The sequence below is a fragment of the Mustela nivalis genome, assembly GCF_964662115.1.
Source record: "Mustela nivalis genome assembly, chromosome: 13".
In the NCBI taxonomy this organism is placed as follows: Eukaryota; Metazoa; Chordata; class Mammalia; order Carnivora; family Mustelidae; genus Mustela; species Mustela nivalis.
Window position 1 is genome coordinate 13698341 of NC_139032.1, and position 18291 is coordinate 13716631.

Genomic DNA, 18291 nt, shown 5'->3' on the forward strand with positions numbered 1-18291 from the left:
CACTTTTTGAATACTCGATTTCCTGAAACACAGTTGTGTAGCATCACCTGTTCTAGCTAGCAAAATCTAAAAAAGATGGAAAGAGCTATCCTGCAGAAATCCTACTGTTCCAAGCCACTGCTGTAATTCTTTTTCCTGTCATTTAGAGAGAAAACAAAAACATAAACAAAAAAAACAAGCGCTTTCCTGCATCTAAATATTCACAAAAACCCAGAAGTTCTTAGTAATAACTTCTAGCAGAACATATGTTTCGTCTTACCCTATACTCTGTTAGCATGGTTCTCGAACTTTGGTATGTTACCAGAATCACTCACAGGGCTTTTTAAAACAGAGTGTCGGATCCGGCCCCAAAGTTTCTGATTCAGCTGGTCTGGGATAAGGCCCGCACATGTCCTATTTCTGCCCCGTTCCCAGGTGATGTTGCCACTGCTGGTGCAGCGACCCACATGGAAAACCATTGCTCAGAAATAGTCACAGCTAACTTTTACTGGGTGCTTTCCATGTTCCAACCGCACTCTGTGAATCCCTTACTTGTATTAGACCTTTTAATCCTCTTGGCAACCCCAGGATGCAGGCACTTTTGAAGGGTAGCTGAATTTGCCACTCCAAACTATGCCTCCTGGGCATACGTATTATTTTGAGCTGATTGAGAAGCAGCAGGTGCCAGAGAAGCTCTGAAGGCAGAGAAGTTACCCTTTAGTAAAAAAGAAATTTATGCTTACAAAGAAACTCTCCATTTATAAGAGGGTTTTCCTCTGGGTATCAGGAAGAGAAAGACAACGACTCCATTACGAGAGAATCTGATCAATGCGGAAGGCACTAGGCTTAATTCTGCGTAATAGCTTTATCTGTGTTTATCATGCATTTCCTAATAGCTTCCCTGTAACTGGCCTCGGCACACCTTTCTTTTGTTTGTCTGGAGCTGAAGATGGTATTGAAGTCAGAGTTCGGAAGGGTTCTAGAGTGACTCATTTTCCCCTGGGGATCTCTCGTGCATCATGAGGCACACATGTGCATAAGCTTCTGTTTGTTTTTCCCCCATTCATCTGTCTTTCCCTACAGGGGTCTGAGCTAGAAGACAGAGGAACCATTATTTTTCCTCCCCCGTGACATTATTCAAATGAAGAAACTAAGGGTTGAGAAAGTCAAGTCACTCAACTCAAGGTCACTCAGCCAATAAGCTATGGACTTAGATTGAACCCAGAATTATATCCGATAAGGATTCTCTGTGATTTTCCTGTTAGGGAATTCCTACCCACAAGCGCACCACCGTTCCAGAAACTACACTGACAGCACTTTGTTGGTGTGTTTTTTGACTAATGTTGCCTTGTTCTGATGTGAACATTGTTTTTTGTGAAAACATTCCTACCTTTATTTTATTTTATTTTTTAAAGACTTTATTTATTTATTTGATAGACAGAGATCACAAGTAGGCAGAGAAGCAGGCAGAGAGGGCGGGGGAAGTAGGCTCCTCGCTGAGCAGAGAGCCCGATGTGGGGCTCGATCCCAGAACCCTGAGATCATGGCCTGAGCTGAAGGCAGAGGCCCAACCCACTGAACTACCCAGGCACCCCTATCTTATTTTATTTTTTAAAAGATTTTATTGATTTATTTGACAGAGAGATAGAGAGCACAAGTAAGTAGAGCAGTAGGCAGAGGGAGAGAAAGAAGCAGGCTCTCCACCGAGCAGAGAGCCCAACACAGAACTCAATCCCAGGACCCTGGAATCATGACCTGAGCCAAAGGCAGTGACTTAACCAACTGAACCACCCAGCTGCCCCAACATTCCTATCTTTAGACACAAATTTACTTTCTCCCCAATGAACATTTCTGGTGATAGAGATATTGCCAAATCTGCTGACTCATGATAAAACCAAAGCGCATCTACTATTTAGTCTAAGGCTGGTTGTTTTGGGAGGTGGTGGGAGGGAAGATAGATTGTCACTCATGATTGAACATTTTCACTTTTTTTTATTCAGCAGCATTTATAGTACTGTGTATGGAGGTGGTCTTGATAATTTTTGGAGATCATTTCTTCAATTGTACAGATGGCTCTGCTCCATGTTTAAGACATCTTGGGGAACAAGGGTACGATCCTGATGCAGGGCTGTGTAAATCACTTTAAGTGCTTTGGCCTCTGACCATCTAAAATGGACACCCACTTTATTGGCTTATTAACTCATTTCTGGGGCACCTGGGTGGCTCAGTGGGTTAAGCCTCTGCCTTCAGCTCAGGTCGTGATCTCAGGGTCCTGGGATCGAGCCCCGCATCGGGCTCTCTGCTCAGCGGGGAGCCTGCTTCCTCCTCTCTCTCTCTGCCTGCCTCTCTGCCTACTTGTGATCTTTCTCTGTTGAATAAATAAATAAAATCTTAAAAAAATAAAGATATATTTAGCTCATTTCTGTGGTCACTGAAGGCCCAAGCTACAACTTCATGCCTGACCACATACCAAGGACTTTTTATTGCTTGTTTTCCTTGCTTTTTGCCTGTTCTTTTCTCTCTGTTCATAACCATGTATGTATAATGTCCAGAATATTCTCTCTGTCTCTTTCTCTCTCTCACACATGTACACACATGCACAGCATTTTTCCTGGATAAGTTAAGTCAGAAATATTTCTTTCTGGGGTGCCTGGGTGGCTTAGTGGGTTAAGCCTCTGCCTTTGGCTCAGGTCATGATCTCAGGGTCCTGGGATCCAGCCCCACATCGGGCTCTCTGCTCATTTCTTTCTTTCTTTTTTTAGAGGTTTTTAAAATTTATTTTAGAGAGAGAGCACAGGCACAGGGGGAGGGGGAGAGGGAGAGAAAGAGTCCTCAAGGAGACTCCCCACTGAGCATGGAGACTGATGCAGGCATTCCATCTGGGGACCCTGAGATCATGACCTGAGCCGAAATCACGAGGTGAGAGGCTTAACCAACTGAGCCACCCAGGCGCCCCTAGGTCAGAAATATTTCTATGTTCTGAAGCTAAGTATAAAATATCTCCTCTGACCATGGCCATGTCATGTTTCATTTTATTTATTTATTTATTTAAATTTTTAATTTATTTTCGGCATAACAATACTGATTATTTTTCACCACACCCAGTGCTCCATGCAATCCGTGCCCTCTATAATACCCACCACCTGGTACCCCAATCTCCCACCGCCCCCACCACTTCAAACCCCTCAGATTGTTTTTCAGAGTCCATAGTCTCTCATAATTCACCTCCCCTTCCAATTTACCCCAGCTCCTTTCTCCTCTCTAATACCCCTTGTCCTCCATGGTATTTGTTATGCCCACAAATAAGTGAAACCACATGATAGTTGACTCTCTCTGCTTGACTTATTTCACTCAGCATAATCTCTTCCAGTCCTGTCCATGTTGCTACAAAAGTTGGGTATTCATCCTTTCTGATGGAGGCATAATACTCCAGTGTATATGGACCACATCTTCCTTATCCATTCGTCTGTTGAAGGCCATCTTGGTTCTTTCCACAGTTTGGCGACCGTGGCCATTGCTGCTATAAACATTGGGGTACAGATGGCCCTTCTTTTCACTCCATCTGTATCTTTGGGGTAAATACCCAGGAGTGCAATTGCAGGGTCATAGGGAAGTTCTATTTTTAATTTCTTGAGGAATCTCCACACTGTTCTCCAAAGAGGCTGCACCAACTTGCATTCCCACCAACAGTGGAAGAGGGTTCCCCTTTCTCCACATCCTCTCCAACACATGTTGTTTCTTGTCTTGTTAATTTTGGCCATTCTAACTGGTGTAAGGTGATAATTTGAATCTCCCTGAGGGCTAGTGATGATGAACATTTTTTCATGTGTCTGATAGCCATTTGTATGTCTTCATTGGAGAAGTCTCTGTTCATATCTTCTGCCCATTTTTTGATATGCTTGTCTGTTTTGTGTGTGTTGAGTTTGAGGAGTTCAATATAGATCCTGGATATCAACCTCTTGTCTGTACTGTCATTTGCAAATATCTTCTCCCGTTCTGTAGGTTGCCTCTTTGTTTTTTTGACTGTTTCCTTTGCTGTGCAGAGCTTTTGATTTTGATGAATGACTTCTGTGCAGAAGCTTTTGATTTTGATGAAGTCCCAAGAGTTTATTTTCGCTTTTGTTTCCTTTGCTTTTAGAAACATGTCTTGAAAGGAGTTGCTGTGGCTGATATCGAAGAGATTACTGCCTATGTTCTCCTCTAGGATTCTGATGGATTCCTGTCTCACGTTGAGGTCTTTTATCCATTTTGAGTTGATCTTTGTGTACGGTGTAAGAGAATGGTCGAGTTTCATTCTTCTACATATAGCTGCCCAGTTTTCCCAGCACCATTTATTGAAGAGACTGTCTTTTTTCCACTGTATATTTTTTCCTGCTTTGTCGAAGATTATTTGCCCATAGAGTTGAGGGTCCATACCTGGGCTCTCTACTCTGTTCCACTGGTCTATGTATCTGTTTTTATGCCAGTTCCATGCTGTCTTGGTGATCACAGTTTTGTAGTAAAGCTTGAAATCAGGTAGTCTGATGCCCCCAGTTTTGTTTTTGTTTTTCAACATTTCCTTAGCGATTGGGGGTCTCTTCTGGTTCCATACAAATTTTTGGATTATTTGCTCCAGCTCTTTGAAGAATACCGTTGGAATTTTGATCGGAATGGCATTAAAAGTATAGATTGCTTTAGGCAGTATAGACATTTTAACAATGGTTATTTTTCCAATCCAAGAGCATGGAATGGTCTTCCATCTTTTTGTGTCTTCTTCAATTACTTTCATGAGTGTTCTGTAGTTCCTCGAATACAGATCCTTTACCTCTTTGGTTAGGTTTATTCCCAGGTATCTTAAGGTTCTTGGTGCTATAGTAAATGGAATCGATTCTCTAATATCCCTTTCTGTATTTTCATTGTTAGTGTATAAGAAAGCCACTGATTTATGCACATTTACTTTGTATCCTGCCATGTTGCTGAATTACTGTATGAGTTCTAGAAGTTTGGGGGTGGAGTCTTTTGGGTTTTCCATATAAAGAAGCATGTCATCTGCGAAGAGAGAGAGTTTGACTTCTTCATTGCCAATTTGGATACCTTTTATTTCTCTTTGTTGTCTGATTGCTGTTGCTAGGACTTCTAATACTATGTTGAACAAGAGTGGTGAGAGTGGGCATCCTTGTCGTGTTCCTGATCTCAAAGGGAAGGCTGCAAGCTTTTTCCCATTGAGGTCATGTTTCATTTTAAAGCTATCTTCCCAGAATATAATGGGAGGAAGGGCTATCATCACTTGGCAATAAAGTTTCCTGTAATTATAATCTCATTATCAAGGAGAAAACATTAATGCTCAATATGCTTTTAATTTAATGCCAATTTTCACACATGAAGACACATCATAGTTTCTGGACAGTTAAGACAACAAGAGAAGACATTGCAAATTCTGAAATAGTCACTGAGAAATTAAACTAACTTCAAGAAATTAATCGGACGCCTGGGTGACTCAGTGGGTTAAGCCTCTGCCTTCGGCTCAGGTCATGATCTCAGGGTCCTGGGATCAAGCCCCACATTGGGCTCTCTACCCAGTGAGGAGCCTCCTCCATCCTCGTCTCTCTCTGCCTGCCTCTCTGCCTACTTGTGGTCTCTGTCTGTCAAATAAATAAATAAATAATAATCTTAAAAAAAATTATAAAAAGACCCATATAAACAGTAGAATGGTGGTTGCCAGGAGCTAAGGACAGGGAAACTGGGGAGATGTTGGTCAAAGGGTACAAACTTGCACTTACAATAGAAATAAATTGTGGGGGATATCATACACAGCATTGTGATTACAGTGAACCAAACTGTATTTGTAAGTTGTTAAGAGACTAGATCTTGGGGTACCTGGGTGGCTCAGTGGGTTGGGCCTCTGCCTTCGGCTCAGGTCATAATCCCAGGGTCCTGGGGTCGAGCCCCACATCGGGCTCTCTGCTCGGCGGGGAGCCTGCTCCTCCCCCTGCCCCCCTACCCCTGCCAACTGCCTCTCTCCCTACTTGTGATCTTTGTCAAATAAATAAACAAAATCTTAAAAAAAAAAAAAAGGGAGACTAGATCTTAAATGTTCTTGTCACAGAAAAGGAATGATGATTATGTGACATGATGGTGGGGTTAGCCATGGTGGCAGTCATATGGCAATACAAGTGTATCAAATCAATACACGTACACCTTAAACTTGCACAATGTTATATGTCAATTATAGCTCAATTTAAAAAAAAGAAAATAGGCAACAAGTGTTGAGGGAAAATTTTATAAAAGAGATTATTTTTAAAGTACATATTTTTTTTTAAGATTTTATTTATTTATTTGACAGACAGAGATCACAAGTAGGCAGAGAGGCCAGCAGAGAGAGAGGAGGAAGCAGGCTTCCCGCCCAGCAGAGAGCCTGATGGGGGGCTCGATCCCAGGACCCTGGGATCATGACCTGAGCCGAAGGCAGAGGCTTTAACCCACTGAGCCACTCAGGTGTCCCTAAAGTACATGTATTTTAATCATTTTTTATATACTGTTTTCTTCCCTTTAAAATTAAATAATGTGGATGGAAACAACAGACTCCACAAACAAATAGTTTCTGGACAGTTCAGACAACAAGAGAAATATTTGTAACATATGCCAAAAACAATACAGCATTTAATCACAACACAGATTTAGAAAGGCAAATCACTTGTCACCCTATCTCAAGGAAGTCAAGTAATTAGGTGATGTCTTACTTATTTATTGCTGACTAACAAATTACCCCCAAATTTAGCAGCTTAAGCCATCATTTATTACCTCACAGTTTTTGTAGGTCAGGAATCCAGGAACAGCTTATCTGGGTGATTCTGGCTTGGGTCTCTGCACTCATTTGCGAAAGCTGTCATAACAAAATACCATAGATTGAGTAGCTCAAATAATAGAAGCTTATTTTCTAATGGTCTGGGGCCTAAAAGTCTAAGATCAAGGTGCTTACAGGGTTGGTTTTCTCTGAGGCCTTTCTCCTTGGCTTGTGGATGGCCACCATTTCCATACTATTTCACATGGCCACCCCCTGTGCACACCGACCTTGCTGTTTCTTTCTTTTTCTAAAAGATTTTATTCATTTGACAGATCACAAGTAGGCAGAGAGGCTGGCAGAGAGAGAGGAGGAAGCAGGCTCCCTGCTGAGCAGAGAGCCCGATGCGGGGCTCGATACCAGGACCCTGGGATCATGACCTGAGCCGAAGGCAGATGCTTTAACCCACTGAGCCACCCAGGTGCCCCTGCTGTTTCTTTTTGAACGCAAATCACCTCCTCTTATGAGGATACCACTGGGATTAGATTAGATTCCACCCTAATGGCCTCATTTTAATTTAAGGGCCTCTTTGAAGGCCCTCTCCAAATGCAGTCACCTATTGAGGTAATGGGAATTAGGACTTCAACATATGAATTTTGAGGAGACACAATTAAGTCCACAACAATCTTTCACGAGGTTGTAGACAGCTGTTGATGGGGGCTGCCGTTGCATCTGATAGACTGGCTGGGGCTGGATGACCTTCCAAGCTCCCTCCTGTGGTTACTGGAAGGCCTCACAGTTCCTTGCTGGCTGATAGCTAGGGATTTCAGTTCCTGCCATGGGGGCTTCTCCGAAGGCAAGCCAACTGATGTCATGACATGGCCACTGGCTTCTCCCAGAGCTAGTGATCTTAGAGGGAAAGGGGGAGAGGGAGAAAGAGCACCCAAGAGGGGATATTCAGTCTTTTTACAATCTAATTTTAGGACCATCACTTCTGCATATTCTATTAGTCAGGCTGACCAGCCCTAGTAAAATGTGGGAGAGGACCATACAAGAGTATGAATACCAGGAGATGGAATCGTTGGTGGTCATCTTTGAGGCTGGCTACCATAGTTGTACCAAAAAAAAAAACCTCATGTATTCTGGGGCACCTGGGTGGCTCAGTGGGTTAAACCTCTACCTTCAGCTCAGGTCATGATCTCAGGGTCCTGGGATCGAGTCCCACATCGGGCTCTCTGCTCAGCGGGGAGCCTGCTTCCCCCCCCTCCTCTGCCTGCCTCTCTGTCTCTCTCTGTTAAATAAATCAATAAAATATTTTAAAAAAATTCATGTATTTGAAAAAAATGTGTGTATTTATGTTACTTAAAGAATTCTGATCAGTTCATGGAATATGACATTAAAGTATTTTTAGTGACTGTGATAAAGATTAGGCTTTCTGGGGCTGAGTTATTTTTACCAAAGAGACTTTTGAAGTTCTTTGTCAAACAAATTTGTAAATGTTGTGAAGATTAGTGCCCTCAGGTGTATCTTAAATCTTAGTAGTCAAGTCCAGCCTCTAATGCTAAAATGCCTACGTTTTTTGTTTTTTAGGTTTCAATAAATTTAAATCAATTTTATTGGGATATGATTTACATATAATAAACTCTAAGTATTTAAAAGGTATAAACTTCCAGCTACAAAATAAGTAAGTCACAGAGATAAAAAGTGCGGAACAGGGAATTTTAAAATATAATAAATTTTAAAAGGTACACTTCAGTGAGTTTTGACAAGTGTATATTCTGTGAAACCACTACCGTGATCAATATCCAGAACATTTCTGTCACCCCCCAGAAGTTCGCTCTATCAGGCAAACACTGATCTGCTTTCTGTCAGTATAGTTTAGTTTATATTTTCTAGATTATCTTACTGGTCCTGTTTCTGTGGACCAAGAGTCTTGAGTCTTAGTCCAATATTTTCAAAACCAAGTTTGAAATATCCAGCAGGGTATACTGTTAGAAGTTCCAACTCTGTAAGTGCCAAGTGGATTTTTTCCCATTTTATTCATCAAGAACTTATAGGAAGAACTTATAGGATGTCTATCACGTGCTAGGTAGGTATGCAAAGTGGGGTTCTGGCCTCAATTCACTGAGTAGTAGAGTCAACAGATATGGTACAGAAATTAAGCATCACCATTCTGTGACAGGAGTATAGGGAAGAATGGTGGTTTAGAGGGCGTGGTGGTGCACTCTGCAGGCGTGAGAGTAGGGACCTCTACAGGGAAGACTTCCTGATCAGTAGGCTTGACAGGGAGGGGTTCACCAGGTGAGGTAACAGGAACTGTTGGGGGAAATATTTTCAGTGAAGCAAAAAACATGTACAAAAGAAGTACATGAAACAGCTGTGGTAATTAAAGTGGCTAGGTATTCAAAGATTGCAAGGGTTAATCATGAATTCCAAATATGATGAAACTATAGCTATTAAGGTTTCCAGTTTTCTCTCCCCGTGTGCCTTTGTCCCTTTCCCTCTCCTGCCCTCCATGGAGATCTTTTTCTGTCTCTACAGTTGGAGATATAGGGGAGGGAGGGGGGGAGAGAGGGCCCAACAGGTGAATGGATGAATAATAATGAGGAGGAGAAGGAGGAGAAACAACTAGTATTTTTTCAGTGTGCCCTTTGGCCAGACCCTAGTCTAAGCATTTTATATGCACTGACTCATGTAATCTTCACGACTACGTGAAGCAGATGTTTTTCCCATTTTACATAGGAGAAAGCTGAAGAACAGAGATTGAAAACATTGCTCAAGTTCTCGTAACTTGTCAATGCCAGAGTCAATATTCAGATTCAAGCAGCTTGTACTGCTTATATATAAATCATACACACACACACACACACACACATACACATATAGAGATGGTGATATAATTTAATATAAGGAATTGGCTCACATGATTATGGGGCCTGATGAGTCCCAAGCTCTGCAGCTGGCAAGCTGGGGTGCCCAGGGATGGTCTATCTCCCGACTGAAGGCTGGCAGGCTCAAGGCTCAGGAAGGGCCAATGCTTCCCTTTGAGTCTGAAGGTGGCAAAAAACCCATGTCTCAGCTTCAAGGTAGCCAGGCAGAAGGAATTCTCTCTTATTCAGCATTTTTTGTTCTTTTTTTTTTTTAAGATTTTATTTATTTATTTGACAGACAGAGATCACAAGCAGGCAGACAGGCAGGCAGAGAGAGGGAGAGGAGGAAACAGGCTCCCTGCTGAGCAGAGAGCCCGATGCGGGACTCGATCCCAGGACCCTGAGATCATGACCTGAGCCGAAGGCAGCGGCTTAACCCACTGAGCCACCCAGGCGCCCCTCAGCATTTTTTGTTCTATTTAGACTTTTAACTGATGGGATGAGGCCCACCCATGTTAGGGAAGGCAACTGCTTTATTCAGTCTATTGATTCAAAACATCAGAGACCAGAAACACCATCCCACACATCCCTGCTCATGTCTGACCAGATGTCTCGGTGCCTGTGGCCCAGTCAAGCTGACACAAAACTATCACAAGGACTAGGGGCGCCTGGGTGGCTCAGTGGGTTAAAGCCTCTGCCTTCATCTCGGGTCATGATCCCAGGGTCCTGGGATTGAGTCCCATATCGGGCTCTCTGCTCGGCAGGGAGCCTGTTTCCTCCTCTCCCTCTCTCTGCCTGCCTGTCTGCCTGCTTGTGATCTCTGTCTGTCAAATAAATAAGTAAAATCTTTAAAAAAAAAAAAAAAAAAAAAAAGAGGGGCTAGAACATTTCTTTAGAAGCCATACCAAGGCAAAGGCCACGGGAAGTTAATTCTCATCTGCAGGATAACAAAATTGAAGTAGATGACTTTGAAGCTTCTTCCTCAAAGTTCTGTTATTTCCTCAATCTGAGGTTTCAAATCTGAGTAAATGGGAGCATTAAGAGAAATGAGTAACATAGGAAGGTTTGGAGGGAAATGGTATCTTGTTATTCACTAGTTGTGTGGAAAACTACTTATTCACAAGATTTTTAATTCTCCAGGAAACGTTACTGGTATTCTACAAGCGGTTACTGAAACTGCTTGTTTTATTTGCTTTCCTTGTATTGTTGGGGGCATGATTTATTATTAGGTCCTTTGGAGAAAAATTTTTCCTTCAATCAGAAGTACGTGCAAAGGAGCTGGTGCAGCCACTCTGGCGGACAGTATGGCGGGTCCTCAAAAAGTAAACAATAGAGCTGCCCTACAACCCAGCAATTGCACTACTGGGGATTTACCCAAAGGATACATAGTGATCTGAGGGGACATCTGCACCCCAATGTTTATAGCAGCAATGTCCGCAATAGCCAGATCATGGAAAGAGCCCAGATGTCCACTGACAGATGAATGAGTAAAGAAGATGTGGTTCATATATACAATGGAATATTACTCAGCCATCAGGAAAATAAAATCTTACCATTTGCAATGACATAGATAGACCTAGAGGGTGTTTTCCCAATCAGAGAAAGACAATTATCATCTGATTTCACTCAAATGTACAATTTAAGAAACAAAACAGAGGAACATAGAGAAAGGAAAGGAAAAATAAAATAAGATGGAATCGGAGGGGCAGACAAACCGTGAGAGACTCTTAACTACAGGAAATAAACAGGGTTGCCAGAGGGAAGGGGTTGGAGGGATGGGGTAACTGCGTGATGGGCAGGCGTTAAGGCAGGCATGTGATATAATGAGCACTGGGTGTTGTATGCAGCTGATGAATCACTGAACTCAACCTCTGAAACAGTAATACACTATATGTTAATTAACTGAATTTAAATGGAAAAAAAAAAAAAAGAAGAGGTGGTCAAGGTATGAGTTAAAAATCCTAGACTAGGGGCGCCTAAGTGGCTCAGTGGGTTAAGCCTCTGCCTTCGGCTCAGGTCATGATCTCAGCGTCCTGGGGTCGAGCCCCGCATCGGGCTCTCTGCTCAGTGGAGAGCTTGCTTCCCTCTCTCTCTCTGTCTGCCTCTCTGCCTACTTGTGATCTCTCTCTGTCAAATAAATAAATAAAATCTTAAAAAAAAAAATCCTAGGGGCGCCTGGGTGGCTCAGTAGGTTAAGCTGCTGCCTTCGGCTCAGGTCATGATCTCGGGGTCCTGAGATCGAGTCCCACATTGGGCTCTCTGCTCAGCAGGGAGCCTGTTTCCTCCTCTCTCTCTCTCTGCCTGCCTCTCTGCCTGCTTGTGATCTCTCTCTGTCAAATAAATAAATAAAATCTTAAAAAAAAATCCTAGACTTAAAAAAAAAAATATGTCCTAGACTATATGGTGCTATGGAAGCCGAATGAAGTCAGTCAGGAACGAAAGGATGAGGGCAAGACTGTTTGTTCCAGAGAGGTTAAGACTGATGAGATTGGGAAAAGCCTATCAGATTTGGTGATTAAGATACTGAGCTCGGTTTTTGTTAAGGACTGAAAGTCACCGAAGCTGAGCAAACTTTGGACTCCTGCTGTTGCCCTTACGATGACATGGACGTGGATTCAGAAATCAGGGTATTGAAAATGTTTCTATCAGTGTTCAGCAATTTGAGGACTGAGCAGAGGAGGTGGAGGGCTGGGAGGAATAGGAGGGGCATGTCTGGTACTTGCGTTTGAAGGTTTAAATGGTGCCAAGGGGTTTAAGGATTGCAGCTTGTTAGGAAAAAACAGCATTGACATATCTGACTCTGGGATTTTGTTTCAGAGAGGAGGCAAATGAAGTGAGAAGGCCAGCAGAGGAGTCCAAAGAGGGTTTTCAAAGTGTGATCCGTGTTTCAACTTGGTAAGTATGTCAGAGCCACGCCAGGCTGTGCTGATCTTAATATCTTCCTCTACTAAATCATCATCGATACTTGACTTTGATCAGCTTCAGTCATTAGGGCTCTAGGCTGGGTATTTTTTGTCCCCCTCCCCACACACCCCCCCAGCACCACTCTCCATCTGTGACCTGGGAGACTGACCTGTCAGGTCAGATAACTTCAGTGAGTTATCCTGTACTCTGGCTTCAGTTTGATTTGGCTGCTAGGGGCCACACGTGTCGGACGGGAGGGAGGGAAAATGGGAGGGAGATGTTTATTCCTCTGGTTCCCTTCCTGCAGAGACGTCTCACTCTCTCCCCTTCCGGCCTCCAGGTGGTAAGAACACCCAGCCTCTTAGCCCTTTGTGATTTCTCTGTACTGTGCCACACCTTTGAAATTGCCTGTGTTACTTACTCTGCATATGCTTTACTTCCTCAAATTACCCGAGTTGAATGTTCCATCTGGAGCCTGTCTGACACAAGTTTTATATAAGATTTCATTATAAAAAGTCGTCATCACTAAAAAGATGCTTGGAACCAGTAGGCTAGGACAGAGGTTGGCAAACTTCCTCTAAAGAACCAGATAGTAAATATTTTTGGTTGTGCAGGTCATACAGTATCACACAATGTCCCCCACTCCCAGACTCTGCTGTTTTAGAGAGAAAGCACCCAGGGATGTTAAATAAATAAAGGAGCATGACTGTGTTTCAATAAAGCTTTATTTACAAAGATCAGGAGTGGGTTTTCCTTTTGCCCTATACCGGCTACAGTTTGACGGATCCTAGATCTGTAACAAGCAGTCTTTTGTCCAGTCTATGAGAGTGGTTCTCAATCTGGGAAGATTTTGCCCCCCTAGGGGATGTTTGGCAATGTCTGGAGACATTTTTGATCATCACAGCTGGAGGAAGGGGATACCACTAACTTTTCTACACAGGGCCACTCCCTACAACAAACAATTACTCTGCCTAAAACACCAGCCTTCCTGAGGTTGAGAAATTTGGTCTTGCGGTTGAGTAGATTGTCAGTTTGCTTACCGTGTCAAATGTGACTCAATGAAAAGAATCACAGAATTAATTCTATAGCTGTTTTTTTTTTTCCTGGCTCCAATTTCAACGTTTTTTTACAGTACTTCTTAGAAAACAGATACACTGCGTTTAAAGGAAATGTGATGGTGTCCTCACCAAATTTTTCATCCCTCAAATCATTAGGCATATTAATCTACCTGAACTTAATCTTTTTGCTCCTAAGTGTCTTTTGGATAGGTAGTGAAAGTGTTTATGCCTCTTTGAGCAAAACTGTATCTGTCTATGTATCCTGAAGCTTTGTCTTGGATTTCCTTGGCTTGCTAGTGAAGAGTAAGGCCGCCTGGTGAAAGGGTTACATTTGGTCCAAAGGAATAATTATGAATGTGGTGTAAGTTTGTAGGTGGGTGGCGGTCAGGCAGAACAGCGGAGCCTGAGAAAGAAGGTGTGTTGTCTTTGTGTGCAAGTCAGCGGGTGGGCTAGTGCAGAGAGAGGCCATTAATGAAGGTCTCAAGAGTTCGGAGAGGTGGGCTGTTTTATTCACAGGGAAAGGGAAGGAAAATGACAGTTGGGAAAATGAATGGTTAGGAAAGGGATAGGAGGGGAATGTGGCCCTGAGCTGGTTCTTACGATTATAATCATCCAGGCCTCTGTGTTTCAGACTGACCACCTTAACATTTCAAAAGCAGAGGGAGGGATAAATCTGACATGACTTATTGTACTGTGAGTTTTAAATGAACCTATATATTATCCCCAAACTACTAAACCAGAGCAGAATTGCAACCCTTGTATTCCTTGAACTGAACTGATACTTCTTTTGGCTAATGTCCTTGTTTAATGACAGAACACAGATTTTGCCCCCCCTCCCCCACATTGTCAATTAGTGGACAAGTTGAAGACAAGGACACATGAGTTCTGTGTCTGGGTGACATCATAATTTTGATCAGGGGAACAGCCTGGCAGTGGCCTTGAAGAGATGCTTAACTTTTGGAAATCACTTTTTTATTGCAACCAAAGCTATTAGGTTTAAAGGTCCATAAAGATGAGGTAAACAGTCATGAAGGCCTTTGAAATTCATGCACAGTGTGTTAAAGGATTTAATCATTGTCCTTTCAATATGGTGATGGCAAAGCCATGTCCATACACTGGCAAAAATCAAATCATAGTCTGCTTAATGGGGAACAAAAATTTGGAGAACAGCGGATGAGCTGTTACTTATATGTGATATCAGAGTTACTTTTGCAAACTCTTCAAGGGAACGCCTTGACTTTAGCATCCTGCAGTGGAAAGCAGTCATATATCTTTTTATTCTTAAAATTAATTTTAGAGCTCCTGTTTTCCTGGTGGGCACTTTTATCATTGCCTAATTTGTAGACTAACAATCCTTATAAGATCGTAAGATCAAACTGTAAGACCAATTTAGACTAATTCTGACCCTGAATATGAATGGAAGAAATACAAGCTCTCATGCAACCAAATTGAGCCAATGTATTAATACACAATTTAATCTAAAATCCTGGCTGATATTGGTATCTCCTATGTGCCAGGCAATATACTAAACAGTTTACATGGTTTAGTATTTTAATTCTCCTGATTAGCCCAGGGGTATGTACCGTGACTGTCACCCTCATTTTACAGATGGAGAACCCTGAGGTATGAAGGCATTACATCATTATCTCAATATCACACAGGAAGTGTTGCTGTTGGAGTTTGCACACTGGCAATTTAATTTCACAGCCTATACTTAACCACTTTTTTTATACTGCTTTCCTCCTCTATGCTTTTGGCAGTGAATATGAGAAGGTAATTTTGAGGGCATTATGGTAAGTTAGATATTAATAATCCAGTAATAAATTATCTGTCTATAGTATTAACAAGCTCTTTGGTTTTGTGTCAGTAAAATGAGGATTGTTCTGAGTGGTTTCTAAAGTGTCTTTTCTACTCTTAGCTGGATTCCAAGATAGTGTGATAGACTTTTTAAAAATCATATCCTTCAATCAAATGGTCATCCTTTTGGTATTAAATTATTTGGAATAGACACTTTCCAAATTTGGAATAGTTTCCCAGTTCTTCTTTGACTTCATTGGTTTAGATGTTTAGATGGAAATAGAAATTCCACAGCAAAAAGGGAGACTATCATATAAATCATTCCTCTTTGTGAAAGGGGTGTTTGGCAGGTATAGACAATTAACAGAATTTTGGAACTGTAAAGGGCCATGATCTAACCCATTCACATGACAGATGAGGAAGCTGAAATCCAGAGAGGTTCAGGAACATGTCCAAATTCACAAGGCCAGCTCAGAGTAGAGCTCTCTACACTTGTCTAGATCCAGATCTCAGGCCCCTCCTAGCACATCACAGTCGATCACTTCTGCCTTCATTTCGTCAAGTTATGAAAAGCCACCGCCTATTTTAGTCTGGGTGTTCTAGTGGAACAGAGAGATCTGAGTTTGAATCTCAGCTCCACTGCTTATTAGGTGTGAAACATTGAGGACGGGTAAAATGAAAATGTGTGTGTGTGCATGTGTGTGTGTGCGTGTGTGTGCGTGTTTATGTTTCTATTTCTATTTCTGTTTATATATAATGCCCAGGGTTTATATGTAATGTTTAGGATCATCAGACTGAACCTCAGAGCTGAGTATGGACATACAATGGGGCTGCGTTAGTACTAAGCAAAGTATCTGTAATTGTTGAATAAGAACATATGGGAAAAGAGATCAACCTACTTTGTAATTGAGACCAAGTGATGGATTGAGGCTGGTCTGCTGTGGTTTTCAGTCAGTTGAATAGTGTTAAGTGGTGAGAAATCAAACCATAAGAGGGGCACAGGAGGGTGGGGGGAACCAGAGTCCAAAGAACGTGTCCCCCTTCCTCCCAAATCAGTACAATGGTCACAATGAAGGGAATGGCGCCACTTTAGGAAGGTCATTATTATTATCTGTCAAGTTAAATTAGTGTTGTTGAATTCAGTGTTCTTAGCATTGTAAGCCTATTTACTTCGAGTTTGTCAAGTTTTCTAGTTTTTTTATATAAGAACTGCAGTCATAAGTAGCTTATGTCTCATTTTGTATTACATATTTAAACAACATTATATACAAGATTAAGCATGAAATTAGAGAAATAGAGGGTGTTTTTTTTTTTTTCAAGAACTATTCTTACTTTTTTTTTCTGGGCATGAAAAATGCTTGCTTGTCCAGTATGAGTAAAGAAAAACATAAAAATGTAAAATTAAAGAAATTAGTAAAAACTCTATTATCATAGGTTGGGATTTGAAACCATCACCATAAATTCATAATGCTAGGGCACCTGGGTAGCTCATTCAGTTAAGCGTTTGCTTCGGCTCAAGTCATGATCTCAGGGGTCCAGGGTCAAGTTCTGCATCGGGCTACTTGCTCAGCAGTGAGCCTGCTTCTCCCTCTGCCTGCCGCTCCTCCTGCTTGTGCTCTCTCTCTCTCTAAAACAAACAAATGAATAAAAGAAAATAAATTTATTTTAGAGAGAGATAGCATGAGAGAGCTAGAGGAGGGAGGGGAAGAGAGAGAGAATCTTTCAAGCAGACTCCCCACTGAGTGTAGAGCCCCCTGAGGGACTCAGTCTCACAACCCATTAGATCATGACCTGAACTGAAACCAAGAGTCAGAGGCTCAACCAGCTGAACTACCCAGGGACCCCAAAATAACTGTTCTTAATTCACAGTAATGTGAATGTAATCACATCATAGATGTTCATAGCAGCATTGTTAAAAATACTAGAAACCATCTAAATCTTAGAAAATAATATGTACTCGCATGAGAATGTCATTTAAACCTTGTTGTAGAAAAATAATTCATGATTTAGAAAATGTTTCAGATACATGATTAAGTAAAAATACAGGTTATAAAATATCATGCCTATAGTATATTTCAGTTTGGCCAAAATAATATATGTATAAATATGGAGAGAAAGAAAGGTGGATGAACACACAGTGAAATCACTATATCTGTGTGGCAGGATTATAAGTGATTTTATTTATCTTCTCTTTGTTTTCCAATTTTCTATAGTTAGCATGAATAATTTTGTATTTCCTAAATATAAAAAAAATAATGTAACAAACTTTTAAAAAATTTTTATCTATTTTTAAAATTTCTTTTCTAGAATTCATTGTTTATGCACGACACCCAGTGCTCCATGCAATACATGCCCTCCTTAATACCCACCACCAGGCTCACACAACCTCCTACCCCTTGCCCCTCTAAAACCCTCAGATTGTTTTTCAGAGTCCACAGTCTCTCATGGTTCATCTCCCCCCTCCAATTTCCCCCATCTCACTTCTCCTCTCCATCTCTCCATGTCCTCTGTGTTATTCCTTATGCTCCACAAATAAGCAAAAGCATATGATAATTGACTCTCTCGGCTTGATTTATTTCACTCAGCATAATCTCTTCCAGTCCCGTCCATGTTGCCTCAAAAGTTGGGTATTCATCCTTTCTGATGGAGGCATAATACTCCATAGTGTATATGGACCATACCTTCTTTATCCATTCGTCTGTTGAAGGGCACCTTGGTTCTTTCCACAAAGAACCATTGTTGACTGTGGCCATTGCTGCTATGCACATTGGGGTACAGATGGCCCTTCTTTTCACTACATCTGTATCTTTGGGGTAAATACCCAGTAGTGCAATTGCAGGGTCATAAGGTAGCTCAATTTTTAATTTTTGGAGGAATCTCCACACTGTTTTTCAAATACCCAGTAGTGCAATTGCAGGGTCAT

General features: G+C 41.7%; 1 protein-coding gene across 3 annotated transcripts in view; it reads left to right on the forward strand.

Moving 5' to 3' along the window:
- The window catches only part of TMC1 (transmembrane channel like 1), a 387473-nt gene that overhangs the window by 200644 nt on the left and 168538 nt on the right, over positions 1–18291 (forward strand). For all 3 annotated transcript variants that reach the window (XM_082696595.1, XM_082696594.1, XM_082696593.1), the window contains exon 3: positions 12427–12504. The gene's annotated coding sequence lies outside the window, so the exon portion shown is untranslated. The remainder of the gene's footprint in view (positions 1–12426; positions 12505–18291) is intronic.